Source organism: Drosophila grimshawi, unplaced genomic scaffold (genome assembly GCF_018153295.1).
Source record: "Drosophila grimshawi isolate 15287-2541.00 unplaced genomic scaffold, ASM1815329v1 contig_848, whole genome shotgun sequence".
NCBI classification, from domain to species: Eukaryota; Metazoa; Arthropoda; class Insecta; order Diptera; family Drosophilidae; genus Drosophila; species Drosophila grimshawi.
The window spans coordinates 21,773,877-21,788,193 of NW_025063692.1; the positions used below are offsets into that span (position 1 = coordinate 21,773,877).

Below are 14,317 nucleotides of genomic sequence, written 5' to 3' on the forward strand. Positions count from 1 at the left end.
AACTGGCTAAGCAAGCTTATTCTGATAACTGATAAGCATAGGCAAAACTAAATTTTGGGGTATAATTCTTGGAATTTATATTAATAATATATATTTACATTAGATGACATAACCACATGTTATTTTAATATGAACTTTGCGCATATTGTTTTTGTTTTTTTGTTTGCCCTTAAAGAGCCCTTTGGAATAGTTTTCTTTAAACTTATTGAATAGCTGAAGGAGGGATTTAATCCCCATAGAATATGGCGGCGCTCGTGCATTTTTTTTTTTTTTTTTGCTGGACTGGATGGAAGTCTTGTCTGTGTCTTGTTGTGTTCGAGTCGGTGGCGGCGGCGGCGGCGGCGTTCAGTCCGAAAGCTCTTTTTGCGGACCCCAAGTTTCATAACACAATAAAGATGAAATTGAAACCGATTACCGCACTCTTGAAAACGATCAAGTACCACGAATGCTCGCGGACACATTTTACTCATGTAATTTTATTGCGGCTGCGAATGATTGGTAATTCTGGCTAAAAGACAAACGCAGGCAACGGCAACGGCAACGGCAAACGGCAATGGAGACGGAGATGGAGATGGAGTTGAGGTTGAGGATCGCGCATGGGGCATGGGGCATGGGGCATGGGAATGGGAATGCGAATGGAAATGGAGGGCCGGCAAAAGCGACGACGACGACGACGACAACGATGTCCAGAAAACCAGTTGCTGCTGCCACAGTGGCGCAAAATAACGACGATGACGACGACGACGACGACGTTGTGGCGATGATGATGCTGATGATGCCCAAACATATAAGCGAACATGAAAACACAAGAAACAATAGCAACCAAATCAGCAGAGAACGAATCGAAGTCTAAGCCGCAGTTAAAGTCGATCCAGCAGCCAAACAGTTAGACGAGACACCTGCCATCAATGTGGCTCGGAGATACGACGAGACGCGATGCGGCGCGAAGAGATGAGATGAGATGAGATGAGGCCAGGCCAAGCCAAGCCAAGCCAAGCCAAGCCAGAAATTGTGTTGGTCCACTCGGTTTCGTTCCAAAGTCAGTCCAGCTCAGCTTAGCTCAGCTTAATTCAAGCCAAGCCAATCCAATCCGTCAACAGCACACAGAGACACAGACACAAACAGACAAAGAGCGAGACAAGTTGCTGTTGTGAGCGCGACAAGGAGCTGCACAAAAAAAAGCATGGCAATCTCAGCCATCATAAAAGGTGCGAACGAAAACTTAGCCCCGCCATTTACCGCGTACAACTGCCACGTTTGCGAACCACTTTGCGCTTCCTCGTGCCCCCAGCCCCCAGCCCCAGCCCCTCCCTTCTTCCCATCCCTCCCGCACATCCTCCACATTCCCAGTCCCATTCGCATTCGCATTCGCAGTCGCAGTCGCAGTCGCATCCGCGTGTTGTGTCGTAGATCGTAGGAAAAAAGCCCACTTATCTCGTTTCAACCTCAGGAAGCAAACGAAACAGCGCAGTAACAGGAGCAGGAGCAGCAGCAGGAGCAGAAGCAGGCACAGGAGTGGCAGCGAGCAAGGAGCATCGGCATCGCTCACATCTCAACAACTAGCAGAAGCAACAGACATGAGATTAAAAAGGAAAATAAATATAGTGCCGCATGAAAATAAGGCCTCTCAGACGCAACCCAAAAACATGGCAAGAGCAGATCAGAGCATTCACACACAGCTCTACACTGGGAGGGCGGAGACTGTGGTGTGTGGATATGGGAAGTGGCTCAAAAAACCCAATGACAAAAAATGAGGTAAAGCAAAAGGGTGTCGAACATAGTCACACAATCAGTCAAGTTGGTGTTTCTATGCATATTGCTGGCTGACTGATTGATGACTGTTAAATTACTAGTTTTATGTCCTTCCAATAAGTATTACCTGCTCGGAAACAAAAACCAACAAGTTCGAAGTTTGTTGCGTTCGGGCGTACCCGACAGCGAAATGTTTTCATACCATTTGAGAACAGGTGCCACAGTAGCTAAGAAATGCAGATCTTTGAAGGAGATTTCTTGTAATCTACCGTCCAAGTTTAACCTTAAAATATATAAAATACATAAGATATTGTCATTTAAAATTTTAAGAGCTGGGCGAAGGACATCGCCAACAATCTACAAATCAGATTTGGTGACTGTAGTCTTAAAATTGTCGGAGATAGGTGACTTTATCGATTTGCAATTATCGGTTTTTATCGATTTCCTAGCTGATGATACCTTCGGCATCAGAGTATAAAAAACGTGAGAACACTTTGAATAGTGTCATGGTAGGCTGCAGCAGTCCGAGATACATCCTTATATGTATCCTCGATCAGCATATACCCATGCCCATCTATCCGTTTATATACTTTTCTTCATATCTGTGACAAATATCTTTATTATGTAATACTTGTACTGCGTAATCGAGGCATAAGTGTAGACAGACGTGGCTAAATTGATGTTTATTAAGAATATCCTGGGGTCTGAGATGCCTCCTTCTGTCTATTACACACATTTGCACAGCTTTAATGCACCCATTTCTACAGGGTATAATCAGAAAAGTTTATTTATCTTTTCTGTGCCACAAGCTGTGGGATTAATGAACAGTTTCTCATGTAAACCAATTTGAAGGTGTGCCTCTTTAATATTATGTCTAATTTATTATACTAAGCTGCTAAAGTCAATTAATAATTTGATTCGACATAACAGCTCTTACAACCTAACAACGAGCCTTAACTTTTTGCTAAGGCTAGCTAATATATCTAATATTTTCAATGCATACAGCATCTGATCTCGATGGCAGTAAAATAAAGTCAGGTTAAGGTCGTACACTCGCCCAATGCTCAGCCGAATATAAGACAACCCTACACTCGGAATAAAAAAAATCCCTGCAAGTTGGGAAATCGCCATAAAGAGAAAATCGCCCTGAAAATCAAAAAGTTTTTCTTGTTTTTGGAAATTAATTCAAAATATGATTTTTTTTTTTATTAATATTTTCTTCACAAATATTTTCTATTATTAAGAAATACATTTCGAAAAAGTATAAATGAAAACACTGATTCTTAGAAAAAATCTTTTCTGAAATTACATAAAATAAAAGCATGCATTTTATAAGCTATATAAACTGTTTGTGTATTCTACTGTAATATTGTGTAATAAATAATATATTTTGGAAAACACCCAATATAAGAATTCTTCCTCCTAAGAGAAACAACAATCTGGAAATTAGATATATTTTTTTCTGAATTCAATTCAATTAAAAAGAGAGAAACCCGAATTTTTTGAAAACCACAGGATATTTTCTGAAGTTACTTACCCTTGGCACACAAAAGTAAGGTGATTTTCTAAAATTCAGATCGATTTTGTTCTCTGAGTGTAATCAAGGATGGCTCAACCTGCATTTGCAGCGCATTTGTTGGTTGCTCTGTGGTGTAGAGTTTGGATTTTGGTGTTGGCGGCGCGGTGGCTTTGACATTTAGGCCGTAACTAAACCAGACAAAGTTGATCAAGCTTATGGTGAATGGCTGGGGATCAGCAGCTTATGCTGGTTCCACTGCGTAACTAAGCGGAAAACAGAAAGAGTCCCACAGCGGGCACAGAGGGCCAAGGCGGGCAGCTGCTTGGTCAGGCGGTGGTCAGGTGGGCCTTGGCACCGTATGTGGTCGGTCGGTCGGTCGGTCGGGTGCTCCTCGCCTGCTTCTTTGTCATGCTGCGAAAGCATACGCAGGCCTTTGGGCTTTTGCGAAAAAAATAAAAAAAGATGCAGTCTCCAAGTTCGAAGTCTGTCCTATCCTGTCCTGTCCTGTCTCACTGTCTCAGTCGCAGTCGCAGTCGCAGTCTCTAGTCTCAGTTCGATTTGCAGATTGAACTACAGCTGCAGCTCAGTGGTTTTCAATATTTGCAGCAGCAACGCACTTAAATCGAAATATGCCACGGATCTGCGTTGCCTGCGGTTGCCACTCAGTACTCAATGGTGTTGTTTGCTGGTGTTGATACTGTCTGTGTCGCCGTCTCCGTCGCTTTTGGCCATCAGATCAAACATTCCCAGGCACAACATGAGCTGCCATAGTCCGTCCGTATCGCTATCGGTATGAACGATATTTGCAACTGTTTGTGCGATCTTCTTGCGTAATGCATACGTAAGTGTGTGTGTGTGTGTCTGTGTGTGTGTGTGTGTGTGTGTGTGTGATACTTTTAAGTGTATATGTTGGACAATCTGACGATCACAGACAGCCATATCCATGGCAATTTGTTGCTATCTTACTTTCGCATCCCATTGACGGCACTGCAGGACTCTTTGTTTTGATATGGCCGCCGCCATGATCGCCAACACCGATAAAAAAGGCTAAACAAAATCAAGCTATGTGTGTGTGTGTGTGTGTGTGTGTGTGTGTGTGTCTCTGTATAAGTACTTGCACATAAATATGTGTACGATAAATCAAAAGCCCTTCAACTTGCATTAATTTATCTATGCGATACTTGTTGCAATACCCAATCACAATCACTCACGATAAGGCATTAGGATGAATATAGATATATATATAATAATAATGAAAACAAAATCAACACAAAATTTGTCATTTAGCGCTTATTTGTTAACACATACATCATATTCTTATTATTCCTATTAGACCATGTTCGTTTCTTTTAAACAATCGATTCAGTTTTCATCAAAAATAGCTCAAAAGATTTTTGCATTTAGTATATTGCTTGGAATATCCATGCTTATCAATAAGCTCAAGCAAAAACAAAAGAAACAAAATAAAACAACTCTGCGAAACAAGGTTTCCAAAAGAAGACATCATAATTAAATAAATAGATACGATAAATGCTCTAATATCTTAATTGAAAACGAACACAAACAGATTTGTTCGTTTCCTGAAAATTCCCAAATTTGATCAGTTTCCGCTTGGTAGAATGTGTGCAATATGTAAATAAAAAGCATGCAGTTTTGAAGTGCCTTCTAATATATTTGTAAGGCCTAAAGCAAATAATGTAATGGCTCCTAAGAATCCATTTCTTAAAGTATATTGGCGATTTTAGTACATTTTCCCTGTATTCAGTATACATTGAAGTGTTATACTGAACTAGACTGGGATTTAAGTTGACCGCTGATAAATAATTGCCGAAGCCATCAAACTACTTAAACTGGCAAAGAAACCCAAACCTTAAACTATAACTAATAATTTATTTGATTGCTGATTAACGCAATATTTTCAAAACGAGTCAAAGTCATCAAGCTTAACTTTCAACAGTTTCAATTTCAATTTCTTGATCGGTATTACTGGGCAAGTTATTAAATCTCATAAGACCGACAGAAGATCCATTGCTTACAAAATCCCTATTATTAATACTCAGCTTCTGTATGAATTACCAAACGAATCGAATGAATTGGGCACACTTGGCTTAGTCGTTTTATCGATTTTAACTGACAAACAAAATGGATAAGACGGTTCCAATGGTCTTGTCCTCGCGCATATCGAGCATATTTTATTTGATCGATAAGTCTATCGATACAAATCGATGTCCGATAGCAATAAAAGCCATCATTTTTAATATCTGCTTACATTTGAGCGCGCAAAGGGCTCAGGGTATTGCGTAGTCGAGCTCACTCGACAACAGCATTATTATTATTTTATTTATTTATTTCTGTTTTTTTTTTTTTGGAATTGGATTGACAGTCTTAAGAGGTTTTTGCAAGTGTTTTTTGGGCGACACAATGCAACTTCTGCCATCTTGTACTCCATGCACCCCAAAGCAGTCTGAGAGAATGGCATTGGAGTAGGCGACGAACTATTTTTCCCCGTTAACGTGTTCACTTCTCAAGTGATTCCTTTGTGACTGACTGACTGCCAAACTGACTGACTGAGCGCCTGTCTACGTATATAATGCATGGTCGGCCAGCATAAACACTGACACAGCCATGACGTGTGCCTTTCAAAGAAACGCAGACGCGAACCGCTGAATGCCAGTCCCAGTCGCAGTCCCAGTCGCAGTCCCAGTCGCAGTCGCAGTCCCAATCGCAGTCCCAGTTCCAGTAACAGACCCAATCCCCAGACTCAGTTCTCAGTCCTCAGTCCTCAGTCCTCCTCCGTTCTAGTCACACTCACAGTCACAGTCACAGTCTCAGTCCGCAGTCCGCAGTCTGCAGTCACAGTGCCAGCTCGTGCGAGCGCGAAAAGCAAAGATTGTAATGCCAAACAACTTCACAACTTTCCGTTGGCAGTTGACGACGCGTCGTCGTTAACCCTTATGTGGGCTTGTGATTTATGCGCAATTGTCACACCGCTCATAGGCTCAAGTCGCATGTGTACTTTTCCTCTATACTTAGGTGCAATACACATGTACACTAGTGTGACAAGCAGCAGAGTATATGAAAGAGTATCGAATTTTGGTTAAAGTGTATCATAAATATAAAACGTGATCACATTTTGATACGTTCATTATAGTTATTATGGGAAATTAAATGAAATAAATACATTTAGAGGCCAAGTTGGAATATGTTGGAAGAGATTGCATAACCGACAGATGTATCTGTAAACACAGCACATATACAAAGAGAGAGAGAGAGAGTGAGAGGACTATAAAAGTAATAATTTCATATATAATTAGTCGCATTCTGTATACCATAATACCCGCTTGAGCACATCATACGGCCACAGGGTATGAAAAGTTAGCTGATTTGACGTCGCACTTGAAATTCGCGCGCACTCTCTTGTCGCACATTCAAGTCAAAGTCACTACTGCCATGTCCAACCCAACTGACGGGGCCCTCGTAGCAATGCGAATGCCGGCGGTACAACTGAAAAATTTCAACCTGGTGGAACTGGACTTCGACGGTGATGGTGACGGTGATGGTGACGGTGACGGTGACGGTGACGGCGACGTCGACGTTGCCGTGGCACGACCCAACGTCAAAACGGCGAACGACAACACGACATCATTTTGTACGTCACTCAAAACATTCCGTTGGCTGTCAGGGAGACAGTTCAAAAAATGAAATATATATATATATACATATATGTATATATATATAGATATAAATATATATATATGTATATATATATTAATGTGTACAAATTCTAAAACGCAAAAGAGACACTCACTCATACAGACACATGATCCGGCAGTCCCGACAGTCAGTTAGTCAGTTAGTCAGTTAGTCAGTTAGTCAAGCGTCATTGTTCATATATGCATTCGATTGAAGGTGCAAGCGAATGGATCAGCCCCCGAACCCAAGACCCAGACCCAGGACAACCCCAACACTTTTGCAGCCGACACACTGAAGCCACACCAAGGAGGGTGCGAGGTCTCTGCTCGGCAGTGTGGTTCAAGTGCCCGTTCCTGGTGCGGACACCGGCACCGTCATCGTCATCGTCACAGACACGGACGGACACGCTTGACTGCTATATATACAGGTCCAAGTGTTGTTGTCATTGTTGATGGCTGGGAGGCACGGTTTGGGGGCGAGCACCTTTTGATTTTAATATTGATTCAATTAGAACGTCAATTGTAAGGAGGCGCACATTGTCGTCGCCAGGATTGTGAAGTACGCCACTGCCAATCACCTATCATTTTTTATTTTATCAACAAAAAAAAACAACAAATAAATGAAAGGACTCTTAAGATTACATACCCTTGCCTGATCCTGACCACATATAAATTTATTTCTTTTGTATCTAAGTTAATTATTTATTTTGTATCCAGTGAGATTGGCTACGATAATCTCATTAGATACAAAATAAATAATTATCTGAGCCAATCTCACTAGATACACAATATATAAATGTAGTTTCAATGATTGCTATATAGAAGAATAGTCTGATCCGGCCGATTTCAATATAATTAGAGTAGATTACAATTTGTATTCCTAGTTTGCTTGGAAACAGATAAACGGATATGGCTATATCAACTGGGCCAATAAAGCAGATCAAGAATATATATATACTATATCAAATGGAAGATGTCTCCATCAATCGGCTCCATCACGACCAAATTATAATACACTCTTAAAGGGAAAAATGAAAGAAAAAAAGAAAAGTAGAATATTTGAATCGGTTAGAAGTTTTCATGCATTAATGATTCTCTAGCGGTTGACATGTGCCCTTTTAGAAATATAATAAACATGTGATAATACTGCTAATTGTTTGATACAATATTTGCATAGTTAAAATCGAATTTAAGCTGCTAACTGTCCAAGTTTTTAAGCCAAATAGAGAATAACAACAACAAAAAAAAAACAGAAAAGAAAAAGAAACTATTTAAAGATAAGAAACATAGGTATGCCCGAGTTTAAGATACCAACTATTTACGAAAAGTTGATGGTACTCAGGTGTTTTCATAATAGTCGCAGATTCAGCCTCTTGGGAAAGAATTTTCTTGATACGAGAATCCTTTTTGTTTTCTTTTTGTATTTGCATAATAGTTTGATTTTGTTTCCTCCGAATGCCGCCCTAAGAAGGAAAATAGCGATGGTAATTATATATATGTATATAGATATTTTATTTCTTGGGCTGCCACACTGAACCCCAACAACTCCAACTGAAATGAGCACATTGCACTGTATACTTAGTCTTGTATGCTTTAGCTAAAGTGTGTTGGCTGCATACACACACCAAGCCCAATAGACGGGGAATGGGGACTGGGGACTGGGGAAGAAATACCTAAATGATACTGCTAATAAGCCTTTTAAATTGGTTGGTGCTAATCACAATAATATTTGATTAGCTAGTTTAATTGGTTTTCTTTTCCCATTTTGTGTCATACGCTGTCAACTTGGCAACGATTTGATATGCATGAACTCGATTCGGGTATCTTACTTTCGCTTATACACTTTATTATTTTAGATTACATTTACATCAAATGAGTTATAACTATCAAATTTTGGCAAGCTATATATCAAGTAAACAACAACGAAAATTCAAATGTAAAGCAAAGAAAATAAATATAAATACAATGTAAAATGTTGAACTTTTGTAGAGATTATTAATGCGTCGACTTCGATACTTACAAGTTTTAAATATCTTCTGAATGTCGTGGGATCTTATGTTTGCACTGACACTTAGCATATTTTTCGTATCGGCTTAGAGAAGACTCCGATTATATTTTATGGTCGTTTATTACATTTGGTCATTTGATTTGAATTAACACCATTTCGAGGCATTCGTTTTGTGCCGAATTCAATATGTGACCGAACAATATTTATCTTTACCAACCAAGCATTTGATTGCCATAATTGATACTGTTTTAAAAGTAATATATTATTACACATATACATCATGTACATATATATATATATATGTAAAATTGACTAATACACGTTTTATTTGATTTGATTTTTCTTTGCAGATGTTAAAGTCGAAGTTTTTGCAGTTTTGCCAATATGTAAGTATCGACTGCACCCCATTGACCTGAACTATTGACCAAAGATATGTCTGTCCTTAGACCTCGATCTGTCTGGGTGGTGATCCGGCTAAGCTGTGTATATTCTTGTAAACTTATGGTACATTTACCTTTGCCGGTCACCCATAAGCGTTTTGACAATGTTACAGCAGACTAATTTTTATTGTAATGTCTGAGGCGGCCCGAGATGGCCTGGGATATTCACTTCAGATACGGCAAACACAATAGAGTCACAAAGCTATTAAAAACTGATATAAATCTCATTAAATGCGATGTTTGTAGCACATGAACAAAGCCGCCGCCTTGCCTTCAATCAATCGTTTGTTTCGCTCCCGGCAACAAGTAAGATATAAGAATGGGGTCTGTATTCGGTTCAGTCCGTTTCGTTTTGTCTCGTTCGCTTTGAGCTCTTCTTTACAAATACCTTTTTATACCCTGCATCAATTAAAAGAAGGCTCGACAGGGTATGATAAAGCTGTGTATATACCTGTATATAATATACAGCATCTCCAGCACAAGGCAGCATCTCTGACCCCATAAAGTATAAATATATTCCTTCATTCAAGGCCGAGTCGACCGAGTCAACCTTTGTTCGCCTGGACTAACAGGACGTTACAGGATATAAGTCCTGCACACAGATCGCGCAGATCAAGTTTTATTTATTCTAATTTTCGAAAAAATGGAATTTCGAGAGCCAAAAAACGCACAGTGCTAAAGCTCTAACCCTCCAATTAGCTTGGACTATAATATAATAAAAATGATTTATTTATTTACAAAAGATGACTTAGCAAAAAGGGACTGGGCTTATGGAGTACTAACTGTAGTCTTCGACTTCGACCGGTTTTAATTGTTTTCAAATATATACATAGCTGGCTAGAGCATATTTCCTAGTCGGTCACAGCCAACTGGAACAATTTTATATGGACCTATGTACGAGTCTTTCTTTTCGTCTCTTTTTCTGTCTGTCGGTCTGTCTGTCGGTCTGTTTCCAGAGCTTTGGATTGCCTGTTGAAGTGAACGGCTCATAACTTATAAAATTGTCGTCAGGTTGCTGACGCCACGAAATATGCGAGAATAATAATAATATTAATAATCTTACAATTATTAATCCTGATCATGGATTTAGTTGTAGAACAAACAACGATAACTGAATTGGTAAAAAAACTCCAAGTCAAGTTTGATATCTTAAATCTGAGTCGATACTTTTGAAAATAGGAATACTTTTGAATACAGAATATTCCTGCTAATAATTGGGCTAAATCGATTAGTTGATTTTAGCATAAGACCTTTCTATGGATATAGTCTGAGACTCAGCTACAAAAGTTCATATGTTTATTCTTGAACTGTACTTTGTACTTTAATTCTGTCTCGCTCTCTGTTGGCCAACTGTTGAGTTGACTGGGTAAGCAGCTCGGGTCTTGATTCAATTACACAGGCTGAGCTCCAAACTGCGATCAGTGAACAGCCAATGCGGTTACCCGCTGTGCCCCCAAACATAACAACTGATATGCTCAGACATTGGGCCCTAGGTCTGAGTAGCGCCACAGTCGCAACCGTGGCCAAATTATGAATATGCATTTGTCGCCCGAAATGTGTCAGCGAGAAACGGCTGAGGTGTGCGTGTGTGTGTGTGTGCGTGTGTGTGTGTGTGTGTGTGTGTGCCAGAAAGCCCATATAGCCATATAACCACAATAACAATACACACATATCCATATCCATTCCCATTCCCGTTCGCATTTTCATTCCCAAACCCATGTCCATCTCCCTGTTCATGTCCATGTTCTTGTCGATGTCCTTCCATTGGGTATCCACATATTCCCTAGCGTCTGTTGGCGCTTTGTTGTTGCCTTTTCTACCATCCTCTCGAGGTTGTTGTTATTGTTGTTGTTGTTGTGGTTGTGGTTGTGGTGTAGCTGTTGCTGTTGCTGTTGGCGGTGCCACAGCGGCGTCCGTCAACGATCCTAAAGCGATTTGCATATTAAAAAATGTTGTTAAAATCACTTTGCTAAGCTTTGTTCAGCGGCAGTCGGAGGCGATCAGAGGCGTTCATAATCAAAACTGAAGTGATGCGGTGGTCACGCTGCTGGCGGCTCACCCGCTTTTGGCTTTGACTGTGGCTCAGACTCTGGCTCTTGCTCTTCGTCTTCCTCTTCCTCTTCATCATCATCTCCATCTCCATCTTCTTCATCGGCTGGGCCTTCCTGTTAGGGGGAACGGCATCAGCGCTGAAGCGTTAGCTGCCGGCTTGACCAACTTATTTTTTGTGTAGCAAGCCGTGTTGACACTTTTTATGTGTTTAATAAATTAAGTTTTACAAAATAGAGAGAATGCGACACGCTGCTGCTTCTGGGATCCCTCTCAGTCGCTCTGCCTGTGACCCTGTCCCTGCCCCTGTCCCTGCCCCTGTCCCTGTCCCCGTTCCTGTCCCAGTCCCCGTCTCCGTCTCCGTCCCCGTCCAAATCCCTGGCTATTGCTTTGGGTGTCTTGGCATCTTTGGGACATTCGGTTCGTTTAATGGTTGACATTTGAAATTTTTGTTGGTCGACTTTAACACGCATTTATGGCTTCTGCTTTATGGCCTTCGGAATGCGTTAAAAATACGTTCCTCATGACTGATGCATAAACAAAAAAAAACATATATGTATATATGATATATATATATATATAGACGTGTGTGTGTGTATATACAAAGCCAATAAAGATGATTGGTGTCTGGAATGGCATTTTTTGTGTATCTCACAGCTTAGCCACGAGGGATAATTTAAATTTGTTTGGTGGTCTTTTCAAATTATGAATTCTTTATGCATTTTTATTCAAAGTGAATGTGCTTCATCAGCAGCCACTAGGATGTAAAATTTGTCATAAAGAGCATTAAGTTCTATTAACCGAGATTCATCTGTCAACATATTTTTACAGAGTGTTTTCATCATGTATGTAATATTTGTAAAATACACTGGAAGTTATTCATTGCCATAATCAAAGTACAAAATATTCATGTGGCATTTTCCATCACTTTTTTTTTATAAGGGTAAGCAGCTCCCTAATGCATTAAGTACCATTAAATGACGTTTTTATTATTTTTATTATTATTTTTTTAACCGTAGACATCAATAAATGTAAATATAAATACAAAATGTGTACAAAAACTAGTTACGCAACTTGTGTGCAAGTGAATACGATAATATTCCGTGTTCCCTAACCGATTAACTTGATGAGTTTATTACAGATGATCAATATTATGCCAACTAGTGAGATATATCTTATCAATTTTCGCTATTATTATTATCGATTAGGGATTTACATATATATATATCGGAGAGGGTGGAAGTTATCGATAAGTTAGGCAGACCTGCGTGTGGTTTGCGAGAACATCAAGTTTCTTTAACTATCTGCGAGAACTACTGATTACCTGATTTTAAAACTAATCTAAGCTAAATTGTCCAGGGTCCTTTCGAGCTAAATAAAAAATAAAATAAAAGTAGATTTTTAATTATTGCAAAAGGTTACATTTAAAATTTCAAACACCAGCTCAAAACGATTCTACGAGTCAGTTACACGATAGTTGTCAGTTGTGTTATTTGTCAATTTACAACTTCGGATTAAACTACAGAGTTTTGCATCCAATTTGTCCATTTTTATAAATAATAATAAAAAAAAACTAGATTTCAAACGGCATATTTAGCTAAATATAGATCTGGTTGAGTATGCTTTATAATTGTGTTGTCATTAGTATAGCAGTCATATACTCAAGTTCAACAATGTTACTCTCAACAAATAACTTTGCTATTCACAATTTACACGTGTGTCGTGTATGTGTGTATATATATATATATACATATATACAGATATATTGAAACTCGTTGTCTGTGGGTAATTTGCACGACATATGTCAACTCGGCAAGCAATTTAAATAATGCACAAATTGTAGTTTAATTGCCACCTGTTCATAATTGCTGCTGTCATTCTTCTTGTAATGACATTTATTTAGATAACGTCAATCTTGGAGCCCAGTTTAATTGACGCTCTTCGATTTTGTCACTTATCCGAAAAAGCTTGGAAGGAATGTTGACCATGATCTCAATGCTTTCGGATGATATATAAAGTATTTATAAATTGTTGTATGAATATAAGAAAAAAAGCGCCATTCAGATCGAAAATTGGATAGGTTAGCGAATCGAACTATTCAATGAGTTTGTTACTAATCTACAATTGAAATCCAAAACTGTGGGAATTTTAGGGTTTTTCGATTTGTGGTAGCGTGGTGAGAAACTTGTTTTCCAAATCTTTGGAGAGCGTCATTAATAACACTGTATTCAATTGTGTGATTCGTGACCACGAAATTTATTAGCAGATCGAAGAGAAGGAAGTCATCAGCAGTTTACTTTCCAAGTTTGCTGGCTATGCCTTAAAAATGTGGTGGCTTTTGACAATTTACACTATCGGTACACAGTACATATAATTTAGGGTAGGGACCCCATCAATCTGTTTCTTTTTTTACTGATAATTAGTATGCGGTTATCAATAATGTACCTTGCAAGCCCTTGCAAATCTTCGAAGCTTTCTTCAAATCTATCCTCCAAATTTGGTCTTGTCTAGTCTTAAGAAATAATAATATCATCCCAACTAGATACAAGAAAGAGCAAGCTGAATATTATATATGCCTGGAACAAATAAGAAACTTTCATAAATATCTAAGATGAGAACAACTTATAACAGATGAGGACTTGGGCTTCGGGGTCATCATTCATCCAGTTGAGCTCTGACTACAAGATTCTTACATGCTTTTGATAACTTTTACCGTTCGAAAGTAATCGAATTTCAGTGGAATTTAATTAAATGCAAATACATTAAAAACTGAAGACAGCAGCTGGAACTAGTGAATTAGATGAATGTTTCTTCTTTTGTTGTGCTGCGGCTATGTTGACAGTACAACAACATTTAA

General features: G+C 39.1%; 1 long non-coding RNA gene across 1 annotated transcript in view; it reads left to right on the forward strand.

Annotated features, from left to right (window-relative positions):
• The window catches only part of LOC116805587, a 30,626-nt gene that overhangs the window by 13,311 nt on the left and 2,998 nt on the right, over positions 1–14,317 (forward strand). Inside the window, exon 2 of the long non-coding RNA XR_004365266.1 lies at positions 9,322–9,357. This is a non-coding gene — a long non-coding RNA (uncharacterized LOC116805587). The remainder of the gene's footprint in view (positions 1–9,321; positions 9,358–14,317) is intronic.